Raw genomic sequence first — 13988 nt, forward strand, 5'->3', positions numbered from 1 at the left:
GTACATGCTGTGTACCCCTGCATGCATCTCCATCCACATCGGCAGCAGGGGACCCTGTAGGGCCCCCTTTGTGTCAGAACCACCAACCTTTTCATGGAGGAAAGACCTCCATGACACCGTTGGCAGTCCTGAAACTTGCATGGTGGTACGCCAGCTGCACCACCAGCATATTACTATAATAATATCATCCATATTTCTAAAGCATTGCCATTTCACCACTTAAGGTTTCAAGGCACGGGGGCTGTTGGGGAGATTAAGTGAGCTATTGCCCAGAGTCACAAGATGCTGAGCTGTGCAGCCACCGGGGATCAAAACTGTGAACCTCGCACTCCGAGGGTAATCCACTCTGGCCGCTGCACCACACCGCTCCCACTACTGAGAAACTGACTGCTACACCACCACCAGGGAACGGCGGTTCCTTGCGGCTGTGGTGATGCAATGGCAATTGGTCGTAGCACCCACTTATGACATGGTCAGTGACATCACTGATGACATAATCCACAGAATCTCTGACACACCCACTCACATCCCAATATAAACTTTCATACACCAACTCCAACTTCCACACAAGCATTCTCAAAACCATTGATACACCCATACTTACACACACACTCACTGATTCATAGGACTACACACACATCCACTCAGTCACCCATATATCCACACATCCACCAACTCACTCACTAATACAGCGACTGAAATATCCACTCATAAACCCATACAGCAACTCACACACTGTCAGTCACCCATAGAGCTACTCACATGCCTACTCCTTCACCCATAAAGTCAATCACTCAGCCACTTACTCACCTAATAATAATAATAATAATAATCCACATTTGTAAAGCGCACAATCACCCGTAAGGGTCTCTAGGCGCTGGGGGCCGTCGGGAAGATTAAGCAAGCTATTGCCCAGATTCACATGGTGCTGGGTTAACCTGCCGCCGGAGCTGGGGATCGAACCCTGATCCCCAGATTCCAGCGTCAGTCGCCCTGGCTGTGGCGCCACACCTCTCCCTATACACTTATACACACACCCACTCACTCCTTCATACAGATATTAGCACATACTCACCTATACAGTCACTGACACAAACACACTCATAGCCAACTCACTGACCAATGCAGCCATGGATAGCCACCCATACAGCCACTCACACACTGTCAGTCACCCATAGAGCTACTCACACACATAGTTACTCACCCATAGAGTCGATTAAACAGCCACGTACTCAACTATACAGTTATACACACAATTCAGGGCCTCTAGTTGGCTGAAGCAGTTACCTTAGGCCAAATAGGGACCCTTGCTTCTAGTCAGGGAAAGGTGGGACACCCTCTTTGATAACTCCTGCTCACCCCCTGGTAACTTGGCACAAGCAGCCAGACTCATCTTCAAGGCAATGTGTAAAGTATTTGCAACCACACTCCCAGCGACACAGAGATAACACCACAAATAGACACCACACTGATGTATGAAAATAGCGGTATCTTTATCAAGAAAAAAAATATGGTAAGACCAAACAATAAAAATCCAACATATGCGTATTTGTAATATTTCACTTTGCTGGTTATGAGGCCACCAAACACTCGTAGGTTCTTGCGGTATTAATGAGCAGTTCACGATGTTCAAATGCAGTCCTAGTGCAATGCTATGCAGTTAGTAATGCTTTTCGTATTGTCAGACTAATGCAGTTCGTAATGCAGGAATAATGCAATCCTCAATGCAAGTAATCAGGCAGTTAGTAATGCAAAAATAATGCAATCCTCAATGCCCTTAATCAGGCAGCTCGTAATGCAAGAATAATGCAATCGTTAATGCAAGTAATCAGGCAGTTTGCAATGCACGTATAACGCACTTCTTAATGCAAGTAATAAGGCAGTTCGTAATGCGAGACTAATTCAATCCTCAATGCACAAAATAAGGCGGTTCATAATGCAAGTATAACATGCTCCTTAATGCAAGTGTAACGCACTCCTTAATGCAAGTATAAGAGCAGTGTGTAATGCGAGAATAACTCAATCCTCAATGCACATAATAAGGCAGTTGGTAATGCGAGAATAATTCAATCCTCAATGCACGTAATGAGGCAGTTCATAATGCAAGTATAATGCACTCCTTAATGCACATAATCAGGCAGTTCATAATGCAGGAATAATACAATCCCTAATGCAAGTAATGAGGCAGTTCGTAATGCAGAAATAATACCAAGTCAATCGACGAGATTAGCACGGGCACAAATCGGCCCCAACCACAGACAACAGTCCTGAACTTCCAAGGGTGGCCCTGGTCCTGCCGGGCAGGTGCGGGCTGCTCGAGGACTTAGCGCGTCTAACGCGCTGCAGTCGGAGAGAGACGAGAGCACTCCTGCACTCCCCCTGCTCCGCCGCAGGCCACACACTCTTGCGGCTCCCGACCAGAGTCCGAGCCTTACCTGGGGGATGCGCTGCCTCGCTCTCTCTCTCACCTTGCTCGTCAGACGTCCTGCTGGGCGTTCCCGATGACGCAGCACTGATGCAAGGCGACGCTGTAGCCGAACAGGTTATGGAGCTGCCTTCTCTGTTGCTGACCATCTTGGGCAGATTCCTCTTGCGAACAACGATCACGATGACCTCACAACTTTCTTAGCTTTACGAAATCCTTCAGCATGTTGTGGCTCGGGCCGGCGGGGGTGATCTTGATCCGCAGCCTCCGTTACGATGACAGCTCGGGCCACAACTCCTTCACAGCAGCATGGATGATGGTTCACGCTGAGGGGACACTGAAGTCACAGGGCACTTTCCAACCAGCACCACGGACCCCAGTGACAGTCTCAGTCGCTGAGACTCAGTTGAGTTACGGGCCACACAGTCCTGGGCAAATGCTTAAGAAGGTCTCAGGCTGCAAAAAGCACATGGACACAGCGCCGCTGAGACACACTTGGAAACTTTGATAGTCCTGAATTTCCACAACAGGGAGCCCTTGGGGACAAGTTACTTCTGGACCCAACACACAGCAAAGTCCTTTCAAGCAGGGAGACACAGCACACAGCAAAGTCCCTTAGCCTATCCTTAGTTAAATCAACAAACTGCAGGCCAGCCCCAGAACACACAGCAAGGGTCAGTCCTTCTCTTCAGTCTCTTCAGCGGTTCTTCCTTGGCAGAGGTTCCTCTTGACCACAAAGTAGTTTCAATCCTTTGTCAGTCTTGATCAGTCCAAAGTTCAGGGCTTTCAGCTCTCATATTTGTACCCCTAAATGTCTTTGAAGTCTTTGTGAGTACTGAGCCCTGTCCAAACCAGTTCTGGACGTCTCCCTCCCAGTGACACCTTCTTCCTTTGATTAGTGGGGGTTTGGTTCCTCAATCACTCAGCAGGAGGTGATGTCATTCTTGTATGGCAGCAGCCCAGCTCTCTTCACCCCCAGGGCCTACTCCTCCCCCCTACACTCCAGATGCAGGTCGGCTGTTGCTGTCTCACCTCCTCCCTTGGGTCAAGACATTCCCAAGATCCTATCACATTCAATTCCAGACAGTCAATCACAACCAGGTAGAGACACAGAATTGTTAGAACAAAGAAACCAGCCACTTCTAAAAGCTTGATTTCTCAACACACAATGTAAAAAACACCTTCACAAAAAGATGTGTTATTAAATTGTGAGTACAGGCACACTAAACTTCATGTCTCCATCTTAGCCTATGGGAAGATAGGCTGGAAAAATATTACACAGCCTTCCCCATTCTGTCCTATAGGCAAGATGGCCTTACAACAGTGAAAAAAAAATGGAGAGTATTTCACTGTCAGGACATGGTACACACCTCAGTACATGTCCTACCTTTCACATACACTGCACCCTGCCCTGGGGGGTACCTTGGACCCACCAAAGGGGTGTCTGATGTGCGTGGAAAGGGAAGGGTAAGGCCTGGCAAGTGGATGCACTTGTCAGGATACCATGGCAGTTAGAAAATTGCGTGCAGGCCCCTAAGTAGCAAGCCTGAGTTCTCTCTTTAAGGCAACTTGTGTGGGTGGCACAATTAGTGCTGCAGGCCCACGAGTAGCATTTGGATTACCAGCCCTGGCATACATAATGCACTTTACTAGGGACTTTACTAGTAAGGCAAACATACCAATTGTGGACAACCAATTACCATAACACTTTATACAGGGAGCACTTGCACTTTGACACTGATCAGCAGTGGCAAAGCGCCCAAAGCATCTAAGTCGGCAGCATAATGTCAGAAAAAGGTCTAGGAGGAAGGCAAAAAGTTTAAGGACTGTAGCTACAAAGGGCCAAGTCTAACAAAGTTACTCACCCATTTACCACTGACACATCCATTCACTCACTGACACCGCCATACACACACTTAGTCATCCATACAACACCTCACAGAGAAATTCAGAAACCCATACAGCCACTGACTCACCCACTCACTCATCCATGCAGCCACTCACCCACCCCCTCTCCTACCCACACAGACACTCACACAGTTACTCAGTCTCAGACAACCAATCAATCACCCATACAGCCACTCACATACCTATTCACCAATCCATACAGTCACTGACACACCAACTGACAGACTACGCATAACATAATCACTCACCCATACATTCACTGAGACACCTAATCACTTACTTAAACAGTCAGTCATGCATCCCCTGAATCATCCATACAGACATTATACACCCACTGAGACACCAATAGACCTTGGTATATATATTTAACACTCATAAACTTAAAAAAATACTCAGTCACTGGATGGTGTCATCAGTGATCCCATTTGAGATGTCATCTGTGATGTCATTAGTGAAGTCACTGACCATGTCATGAGTGATGTAATATTTGAGGCCATAAGCAGTGCATTGCGGGTGTGAGTTTTGCTTAATTTCTCTGGTTTTGTACGAGCGAAATGTCAGCCTAACTATAACGTCCCTGTAACCTTTGTTTTTTTTCAGTGAGAAGTGCCTCCTTCATGTCAGTGTAGGTGAGGTTGTACCCCATATCCAAAGTTAACAAGGTGTCCCTCCCCTCTTCTGAGAAATGAGGCCACAATCCTGCTCCTCAATTCCTTTCAGGGACCTCATTCATGTTGATGGATGCCTCATAGACCTGAAACAACCTTTATATGTCATCACCTTCTTAAATTCCTTTCCTACATTCTTGGGAATGTATACTATTCTATTCGAGTGCACTGAGGAACTGCTGCCACCATCTGTTCTGGATTTGCTTTTTAACTCCAGTTCCTTGAGACCACCCTCATGGTCTAAAATCATCTTCCATGATTCCATCTTAACCCTCCCAAGCTGTATTTGATGCCTTCTAGTTTCCCTTCTGTCCTCCAGCTCTCCTGGAGACAAACCACTGCTGCCTGGCTTGGAGGGCACCTCCTCTCCCAGAAACACATCCACCAAATAGGCTTCAAATAGGCTCCTTTGCCTCCAAACTCTGTTTTCCAGGTTTCCCACAGGCATGTCCGGCTGCTACCTACGTCCCGAGTGCCCTTTGTAGCTCCTCTTTCCTGCTGAGGCCTCTGATTTGGACTTTTAGATTCTTGCAAGTAGCCTTCAACTCCTTTACGTTGTAGGCTTCCAACTTTTCCTCCTCAAAGACCACTTCTAGGGTTGCAACTGATGATGCTCCTGACTCAAGCATGATGCAATAGGAAGTTAAGTTCAAAGCGATTGGAACAGAAAAAAAGACCAAAAAGAAAACAAACAATATGTGGTGCATACTGGTCTGCTATATGTAAGTAGTATACACTAATCCCTGTAGGTCAAGTGCAAATGCAAGTCCTATCCTCACCGCTGACAACCAATGTTAGAAATGGGGGTCTCTAGTGGCAGGTTGTTCCCCTGTCCAAGTAGGCACCCTTCTTCCTACTCAGGATAAGTAGGCACCCTTCTTCCTACTCAGGATAAGGGGGATACACTTCTAAAATACTCTCTGCTCAACCCCTTGGTAGTTTAGAATGAGCAGTCAGGCTTATCTCAGAGGCAGAGTGTAAAGCATTTGCACATAACGAGCAGTAATACAGTAAAAATACTACAAAAGGACACCACACCAGTTTTTGAAAAATATCCATTATGTTATCTGTGCAAACAAAGACCAAAATGATTAAAATCCACCATACAGTTTTAAGTATTATCAATAAGCAAAAATAGACTTAAAAAATAGTTTCTTGAAGTCAATAGCTCCAAATCAGGGGTTATCACTGCGTCATTAACAACAAATCCAAAACATTCTGGCTGACCGAGGTCCAGCTTCGGGGACCTGTAAAAAGGTACCTCTGGAGATGCAGGGCATCCGACCTTGCAGTGAACCCTGGAGGAGCGGCGTCAGCAGGCGTCAGTTCTGGAAGTCAGTGCAGGAGTCGTCGGGCCCTTGAAGCGCACGTGTTGCAAATCAAACTCTGTACAGTTAAAGTCAGGAATGCTGGCATCGGCAGGCAATCGGGCTGCTGTGCAAAGTGAAGTGTTGTGGTCCGCGGTGCCCTCAGGTTCTGGTGCAGGCAGCAGCTCAGTGACGGTCATCAAGTGGTATCGGTAAGACCAGGGCTGCAGTGCAAAGTGGTGCAGTGCTCGTTGCGGTGCTAGCACGTCACGGTGCAGGCAGCGACGTTGTCATTGCTGAAGTGCTGTTGTCGGCTGACGAACTGGAGTTGATGGTGCCGGTGTCGGTAGGCCAAGGCGGAAGCCGGGAGCGCTATTTGTGCTCATTTTTTTAATTGATTGTCACTATTAATATTGTGTTTTTAAAACTCACCCGCTCGTGCTACCACCTCAGGGCACTTGCTCGCCCCTGATCGGCCCGCGCAGCGGATCCTAGCGCTGCCGCGAAGCCTGCCCCAACACACCTCCTGACGCCGTTACCGGCGAGGACGGAGGCCACTCCCCCTTTTAGGCCACGCCCACTGCCGCCAGGTATAAAGACGTTGACATACAAGCGCCACGCCAGATTGACCTATCTCCTGAGGCGGAAGCCGGGAGCGCTATTTGTGCTAATTTTTTTTAATTGATTGTCACTATTAATATTGTGTTTTTAAAACTCACCCGCTCGTGCTACCACCTCAGGGCACTTGCTCGCTCCTGATCGGCCCGCGCAGCGGATCCTAGCGCTGCCACGAAGCCTGCCCCAACACACCTCCTGACGCCATTACCGGCGAGGACAGAGGCCACGCGCCTTTTTAGGCCACGCCCACTGCCGCCAGGTATAAAGATGCTGACATACAAGCGCCACACCATATTGACCTATCTCCTGAGGCGGAAGCCGGGAGCGCTATTTGTGCTAATTTTTTTTAATTGATTGTCACTATTAATATTGTGTTTTTAAAACTCACCCGCTCGTGCTACCACCTCAGGGCACTTGCTCGCTCCTGATCGGCCCGCGCAGCGGATCCTAGCGCTGCCGCGAGGCCTGCCCCAACACACCTCCTGACGCCATTACCGGCGAGGACAGAGGCCACGCCCCTTTTTAGGCCACGCCCACTGCCGCCAGGTATAAAGACGCTGACATACAAGCGCCACACCAGATTGACCTATCTCCTGAGGCGGAAGCCGGGAGCGCTATTTGTGCTAATTTTTTAAAATTGATTGTCACTATTAATATTGTGTTTTTAAAACTCACCCGCTCGTGCTACCACCTCAGGGCACTTGCTCGCTCCTAATCGGCCCGCGCAGCGGATCCTAACGCTGCCGCGAAGCCTGCCCCAACACACCTCCTGACGCCATTACCAGCGAGGACAGAGGCCATGCCCCTTTTTAGGCCACGCCCACTGCCGCCAGGTATAAAGACGCTGACATACAAGCGCCACACCAGATTGACCTATCTCCTGAGGCGGAAGCCGGGAGCGCTATTTGTGCTAATTTTTTAAAATTGATTGTCACTATTAATATTGTGTTTTTAAAACTCACCCGCTCGTGCTACCACCTCAGGGCACTTGCTCGCTCCTGATCGGCCCGCACAGCGGATCCTAACGCTGCCGCGAAGCCTGCCCCAACACACCTCCTGACGCCATTACCGGCGAGGACAGAGGCCACGCTCCTTTTTAGGCCACGCCCACTCCACTCCTCCCCCTTCCCTCAGCATAAACCATGTGCCTCTGCCGGAAGTGCAGCGGACGAGCGCAGCGGGAGCGCTGTTTGTGCGCCGAAGGCGCGCCCAAGGTAAGCCCGTCTGCGCCCGTCCGCGCCAGACCGAGCCCGAGGCCCAGGACCCCTGCCTCAGTCACATCTTCACCTCTGAGGTATACCCAGGAAACCCTCCTCAATCTCAGGGACTCTACCTCCACTCCCTGTCGCAGCATCACCCCTTTAAAGGATGGACACTGCTGCTGTTCAAACTGTCCATACAGGCTAACACCACGACTTCCTCCGAAACCACGCTGGATCAGGATGGCCCTGCTTAGCTGCAGATCCCTCCCGAAACACCAGGCAAAAATTAACATGCTTCTGCAAAACTCCGAGATTGAGATTCTCTTCCTCACCGAAACATGGCTCAATTCCAACTCAAACCCGTACATAGTCCAAACACTACCCTCGGGCTACCTCATCAAGCATCAGGACAGATCCTCCGGGACTGGAGGCGGAATGGCGATCATCTACCGAGATTATCTGTCCTGCCACTTCAAGGACAGCCCAATTCAGGACTGCGAAAACGTTTTCCATCCACCTACCCCCATCCACAACCCTCTCAGGGATACTAGTCTATCGTCCCCCAACACAGCAGCGACTTTTCTGCAACTCCCTTGTGGAAACTACCTCCTCTCTTGCCTGTTTGTCTCCCAACTTCACGGTCTTAGGTTTGGGACTTAATTCACTCGACCCGCCCTGATTACTGCTTCTGTACGGAGGTTTGGGACTTAATTCACTCGACCCGCCCTGATTACTGCTTCTGTACGGAGACCTGGCTTAAACCCCATCTGGTCCCTGCTATCACCTTGGGGATCCCAATGGGGTACAAGATTCTTAGGCTTGACCGCCCTGTCAAAACCGGCGGCGGGGTCGCTGTAATTTATAAAGACACTTTCACTGTTACCTTTCTCGACCAATGCTGCACTAGTGACATTGAAATTCTGGTTTTCAAAATTGGTTCCACATCACAAGCTTGCTGGAAGGGAGCACTGGTGTACCGTCCCCCTGGCCCCTGTGCCGAGGCCTCGACCCTCCTTCTGGAGACACTAGCTCCTCATATCAGCATAGGGACTAATTTTGTACTCCTTGGAGACTTCAATGTCCACAGTGAACTGGCTGACAATGCAGAAGCGCGCAACCTGCTGGCTGACTTATCTGCCCTAGGCTTTAAACAGTGCAACCGAGGTCCGACCCATCGGGCCGGTCACACCCTCGACATAATCCTGTCCAACTCGCACTCCCTGATTTGTTATCCCCCAACGCAGGTGGAATGGACCGACCACTTTGCAATTAATTTTTCCCTCCCCACTCTCATCGAAGAACGCCCCCAACCTGCTCCCCTCCCGTTATGGCGCAGGCAGTGGCACAAGGTGTCCGCTGACACTTTTAAAACTGCTTTCATACCTCCTGACTTTCTCCCCTCTGACTCCCCCAGCTCGGCCCTGTCTAAATACAATGGTGCCTTGAACACTGCGGTCAACCTTATTGCCCCTTTAAGACGCTGCAACCGGCGTTTTGACCGCAGGCAGGAACCATGGTACTCGGACTTACTGCGTGCGGAGAAAAAGGCCTGCAGGAAGTTGGAGAAATCCTGGAGAATCTCACGCAGTACTGCCGATAAAGACCGTTATGGCTCAGCCATGAGACTCTATCATAAAAACATCAGAGCTGTCCGTAAATCCCACATTCTCTTCCAACTTTCTGAGGCTGGCAATGACTCCAAACTGCTGTACCAGGTTCTCTGTACATTCACCAAGCCCGTCGCCTGCGACAGCCCAGAAATGTTGACCCAAAAACTGTGTGAGGATACTGCTGGGTTTTTTGCCGATAAAATTGATGCTATTTATCGAAACATTTCCCAATCAAGCCCACCTGTTGATGAAAAGGACCCCTCTTCTAGCCTCCAGCCCGGAATAGTCGTCGCTGCCCCCGCTGCGCTGTCCTTCATCCCCGAGATTAGCTTGGACCAAGTCAACTCCCTGATTGGGACCATTAAATCAGGCAGCCCAGTGGACCCTGTACCTGCCCGTGTCATGCACCTCATTGGGAGTGTCCTCAGTCCCTCCATTCAGACGGTGATCAATCGCTCCCTCTCCGAGGGACTGGTCCCCCGGGAGTGGAAAGAGGCCATGGTCAAGCCTATCAGGAAAAACACCTCCATCCCCTGGTCAGACATGACCAATCTGAGGCCAATCTCCCTTTTGCCGTTCGTCGGCAAACTGATGGAGAAGCATGTTAATCACCACCTTTCTAGCTTCATTGAGCAGACCGGCAGTCTGGACCACTCTCAGTCGGGGTTCAGGCCTAGGTATAGCACCGAGACGGCTCTTCTTTCCGTCACGGATGCTATACGCCTGTCCCTGGACAGAGGGTTGTCAGTGGTGTTGGTGCTGCTGGACTTGTCCGCAGCATTCAACACCATATCCCACGCCATCCTCCTTACCAGATTAAAGGAGATCGGCATTGATGGATCTGCCTTGGCGTGGTTCACCAGCTTTCTCTCCGAGCGCACCCAGAAGGTGAATATGGGTTCCTTTAGCTCCACCTCGGCCAGCATCATCAGAGGAGTCCCGCAGGGCTCCTGTCTCAGCCCTACGTTGTTCAACGTATATGTCTCCTCTTTGGCTAACATTATGAGGTCTTTCAGGTTTATGCCCATCTCTTACGCTGACGACACGCAGCTGCTGTTCACTTTTAAAACCTTTACCCCGGAGATAAGACAAGCTTTCTCCAACGGCATGACTGCGATCGCCAGCTGGATGGCCAAGAACTTTCTCCAGTGTAATGTGGGAAAGTCAGAGGTCATGCTATTCGGAGAGGCAAAAATCCTGTGGACCCCTGACTGGTGGCCCTCCAGTCTGGGTCAGGCCCCTTCCCCGAAACGGGTGGTGAAAAACCTGGGGGTCCGTCTAGACCAGGACCTCACCCTTGCCCATCATGCCAGCACCACGGCGGGATCCTGCTTTCACATTATTAGCCTCCTTCGGAAAGTGTTCCCCCTTCTACCAGACAACACAAGAAAGACCTTGGTCCAGGCCCTCGTTCTGAGCCGCCTGGACTATTGCAATGGCCTATTTTTAGCAGCCAATGAAGGAGTGCTTAATAAACTTCAGGTGGTTCAAAACACCGCGGCACGTCTGGTGACCAATGCCCCCCCTAGAACGCCATCCTTGCCCCTCCTCAAGGCCCTCCACTGGCTTCCCATCCGGAAACGGGTGGAATTTAAGATTTGCTGTGTGGTGCACAAGAGTCTCCACAACCTAGGGCCACACTATTTGGCCGAGAAATGTGTATACCACCGCCCTTCCCGCAATCTTAGGTCCAGCAATCAGCTGTTACTTCAGGTTCCCAGACATAACAAGACCAGACAGGGAGGCCGCGCCCTCTCCATCATGGGCCCGCGTCTGTGGAACAATCTTCCCCTTTCCCTTAGAGAGTGCCCGAGCCATCTAGCTTTCAGGAAATGCCTTAAGACAACTCTATTCTAGGAGGAGCGCTGCCCGACCTGTTTACTTCACAGCACCGCGCGGAGATACACCTTCGGGTGTGATGCCGGCGCGTTACAAGCCCATAAATAATAAATAATAATAATAATTAGGAGATCTAAATCTCCATTTCGACGACCCAACAAACAATACCGCCGATGACCTAAAAAAAGACCTAGCCTCCCTTAACCTTCACCTGAAAGGCAACCAGCCCTCCCACTCCAAGGGCCACCTGTTGGACCCCATTTTCACCAACCTCACGAGCCTAGTAGTGAACAACCCCCTCCCTGTCCCCTGGTCAGACCACTTTTTAATCCCCTTTAAGCTTCAACTTTTGTCTGAAGCCCCGGTGAGAGCCTCCCCCAAGCACCTTCCCGTCCGTGGCAAAAACTGGACAAGGCCTCATGGACTCAAGCACTCGCTTCCACCGCACCTGTGCTTGACCCAGACCCCTCCAGAGCAGACACCCAACTCCGCGGCTGGATTGGTCAATCCCTTGACGCCATTCTCCCTGTCAAACCCTTCCCTAGTAAAAAGAGAACTCTTAAGTCTCCCTGGTACACTCAAGAACTACGCGAACTTAGGAAAAAGTGCAAAAAGCTCGAGCGCCTTTGGAGAAAGGACTGGGCGACTGAAAGCAAAAACGATTATAGGTCCGCCTTGAAGCAATACAAAACTTGCATAAAAAACACCCAGGCAGCCTTCTTCGAGCAAAAAATACTAGCTGCAGCCAACTCGGCCAAAGAAACCTACCGCATCGTACGTCTTCTCACCAAAACCCCAGACCCTCTGCCCACGCCAGACCCATCGGGCACCAGATGCAACCAACTAGCTGAGTTCTTCTCATTCTCAAATCCCTCCCTCCTCCCAAAACCTCACTACTCCCCGTCACCACTCCCTCTTGTTCGGAGGCCCCATGCCTCAAAAAATTCCCTCAGGTGACCACAGAACCATTCCTAACCACTATACAATCAGTGAAGAGCGGGGCTCCATCGGATCCAGCTCCTATGAGCAAACTAAAACTGGTCGCCACCACGGTTGCCCCCCCCTTCACCAACCTTATTAACGCTTCCCTGACACTGGGTACTGTCCCAACCAACTGGAAAAAAGCCATTGTCAGGGCACTTCTTAAAAAACCCCACCTTGACCCCACGGATCTATTCAATTTCAGACCCATCTCCCTCCTCCCGGCCATCAGCAAAGTGGCCGAGCGAATTGTCAACCACCAACTATCTCTCTTCCTGGAATCCAACAAACTCCTGCGCCAATCCCAGACTGGGTTCAGACCAGGACAGGGAACAGACACCGCATTACTAGCCGTAGTCGAAGAGGCAAGAACCATCATAGACGAAGGAGGATCAGTGGCAGTGATCCTCCTCGATCTGAGTGCCGCCTTCGACACGGTAGACCATGCTATCCTCATCCACCGGCTCAGCATGGTAGGAGTATCCGGCACCGCCCTGTCCTGGATCAAATCCTTCTTAGAAGGGAGAACCTTCCAGGTGTCTGATGGCACAGTCATGTCCAAAGCTCTCCCGCTCCAGTGTGGGGACCCTAGGGCTCCTCCCTGAGCCCCACACTTTTTAACGTCTACATGTCTCCCCTAGAAGACATCACAACCCCATTCGGCATAAAAACAGTTATGTATGCCGATGATACACAACTGGTGGTGTCAATCAACCAGTCGAGTAAAAGCCTAGATAACCTGGCAGTTTGTCTCGAGAACATCTCCCACTGGATGTGCGAATCGCGCCTCAAATTGAACGGTGAGAAATCCGAGATCCTTCTCCTGGGAAACCCACGCAAACTTCCCCCATCCCTCTCATGGCCAAGCTGCATGGGATCACCTCCCACCCCCAAACCGGAAGTCAAAAGCCTTGGTATCTGGTTGGACCAAGACCTTAATTTTAAAACCCAGGCCAGAAAAACCACAGGCACTTGCTTCGGCCTTATTCAAACAGCACGGAAAATCCTCCACTTAATCCCCTTCCAATCCAGGAAACTGCTCATGCAGGGCTTGGTGAACTCCAGATTGGACTACGGAAACGCCCTCTATCTAGGGGCCCCCGCATCGGTCATTCACAGACTGCAATGCGCCCAAAACGCCGCTGCCAGACTCTTAACAGGGACCAAATCTAGATGCTCAGCCAAACCAGCCCTCAAAAGCCTACACTGGCTACCGGTTAAGGAAAGGATCAATTTTAAGACTCTTTGCATTTCACACAAAATAATGCATGGCAGAGGTCCGCCGATTCTGAGATCCTTTGTCAAACCCCATCAGTCTAACAGGCAACTCAGATCAGACTCCCTCGCCTTGGCCAGCGTCCCCAGAATACATAAGGCCCGCTCTGGGGGGCGACTGTTCTCCTACAATGCCCCAAAGCTGTGGAACTCCC

At 50.4% G+C, this 13988-nt stretch overlaps 1 protein-coding gene across 2 annotated transcripts in view; it reads right to left on the bottom strand.

Annotated features, from left to right (window-relative positions):
• DOCK2 (dedicator of cytokinesis 2) overlaps positions 1-13988 on the bottom strand; it is a 2042522-nt gene that overhangs the window by 1791252 nt on the left and 237282 nt on the right. The gene's annotated exons all lie outside the window — the stretch shown is intronic.

Source organism: Lissotriton helveticus, chromosome 7, assembly GCF_964261635.1.
Source record: "Lissotriton helveticus chromosome 7, aLisHel1.1, whole genome shotgun sequence".
NCBI classification, from domain to species: domain Eukaryota; kingdom Metazoa; phylum Chordata; class Amphibia; order Caudata; family Salamandridae; genus Lissotriton; species Lissotriton helveticus.